The sequence below is a fragment of the Myotis nattereri genome, assembly GCF_964212035.1.
Source record: "Myotis nattereri genome assembly, chromosome: 2".
Taxonomy (NCBI): domain Eukaryota; kingdom Metazoa; phylum Chordata; class Mammalia; order Chiroptera; family Vespertilionidae; genus Myotis; species Myotis nattereri.
Genome location: NC_138076.1, coordinates 19,932,571 through 19,934,535, shown reverse-complemented (window position 1 = coordinate 19,934,535; position 1,965 = coordinate 19,932,571). Strand labels below are relative to the sequence as shown.

The following is a 1,965-nucleotide window of genomic DNA, read 5'->3' as shown; positions in this document are numbered from 1 at the left end:
TCAACAAATGAATCTAAAAATCAAGTGAATAAATAATCTGATGAACAGAATAAACTGGTGATTATAATAGAAAATAAATAAATAAATAAATAAAGTCCTACAATTGGCTCCTCTCTGAGGAGGCGTGGCTGGATTATGGGGTGGGACCAGCCAGTTTAAAGCCTGGTTGAGGCAAAGCAGCTCACACTGTGGTGGCTGTTACTCAGCGAGGCATGAAGGAGTGCGCTGGTCTCTGCTGCGTGGGCTCTTCGCGGGGATGTCGGTGTCGTCAGAAAAGCACGTGGAGGCGGAGTCGGCAGCGTGGTGCTGTGCTGAGAGTGGAGGAATCGCGAGTCCCATGCCGCCCCCGTACTGCTCGCTGCAAGACCTGCCTCCTGAGCTGCTGGTGGAGATCTTCGCCTTGCTCCCTGGCACTGGTCTGCCCAGCCTGGCCCAGGCCTGCACCCAATTCCACCGCATCCTGCACACCGACAGCATCTGGAGACAGCGCTGCCGGGAGGAGTATGGCGTTCCTGAAAACTTGCAGAACCTGGAGACGATAGGTATGTCTTATCGTGAAGTCTATGCGAAGCTGCTCCACCCGTACAGACACATTTTGGGATTGTGGCAGCTAGATACTGAGGACTATAGAACACTGCTGAACGTCGTGGTGGACGGCTTATGCATTACTGGTTGGACGTACGGGCCTTCCCTTAACACCCATGTGGATGGCCCACTGCAATTCGAGCCCTCGTTCAGAATTCGCCTGACGGAGAGGAAATCACCACGGTGGAGTGCACGGAAGGCCGCCACATCAGGCCCCACAACCGCCACGTGCAGATTCAGAGGGACAGGCTCACCCTCCAGTGCAACAAGACAGACCACCGAAAGGATTTAACAGCCAGACTTAGGGAAGAACGGGCGCTGGTGCTGACGCGGGGGAGGACAGGTATCAGTATGACTGCCTGGCCTACCGCCGCCTCTACCTCCCGCCGCGCCTCCCCGAAGACCTCATCAGGCCAGGCCTCTTCCAAGGCAACTACGATGCCTTCGGCCTAAAGATTGCCATGCTCAGCTTCCATGGAAAGTATGCCAGGGTCACGAAGATCACGGGAGACTCCATCGCGATGTTAGAGATGCACCTCATGCGCCGCATCCAGCTGCCAGATGGCGAGTTCTTCCACAACTTCTACGAGCTCTACCGCGTGATCCAGGAGATTGACGAGCAGGTGATCCTGGAGCAGCTGCAGCAGCAAGAAGACGGGACTGAGGAAAGCGAGGGCCATGCCTGGCAGAGCCCTGCCCAGCCCAGCGTCGGGGAGTCCGGGGCTGCAGCTTCGGAGGAGCAGCCTGTCCCGTTTGTTCTGCCTGTGGGCACGCGCACAAGAGACCAGAACTACCCCCGAACCTGCAGGATGTGTTTCTATGGCGTGGACACTGTTACTGTTACCTTACATGGCTTCGCCTACCCCGGGAGCTTCCCCGGAGTCTTCATCCTGTTCGATGAGAACCACTTCGGGTTCATCTGGCTGGAGCTGAAATACTTCGTCCTGTTCGGCAGAGTCCAGAACACCTTCCAGAATGTGGAGGCACCATCCCCGCAGGCCTTCCTGGAGATGCTCAAGGACATTCATTCCGGACCCCCTGGGAGGAGCAGCTTGCAGATTTGACCTTCTGGCCAGGTTACCCACCTTTGTTTGTTTTTTTAATCCTCACCCGAGGATATTTTCCCATTGATGTTTAGAAAGAGTGGGAGAGGGAAAGATAGAAATACTGATGTGAGAGAAACACATCAGTTGGTTGCCTCCTGCCCAAGCCCAGACCAGGGCCAGGCTGGGTAGGAACCAGAAACTGAGGTAGAAATAAACCTTAGACGAGTGGTTTCAACCTTCCTAAAGCTGGGACCATTTACTACAGTTCCTCATGTTGTGGTGGCCCCCAATTTCATTGTTACAAATTAAACATAATGAAAGCATAGTGATTAAT

At 54.2% G+C, this 1,965-nt stretch overlaps 1 pseudogene across 1 annotated transcript; it reads left to right on the top strand.

Annotated features, from left to right (window-relative positions):
* The first annotated feature begins 212 nt into the window (after nt 1-212).
* LOC308514679 (F-box only protein 31-like) lies at nt 213-1,649 on the top strand (annotated as a pseudogene). Its single transcript has one exon. The product of its transcript is annotated as an F-box only protein 31-like (transcript).
* The last annotated feature ends 316 nt before the right edge of the window (nt 1,650-1,965 follow it).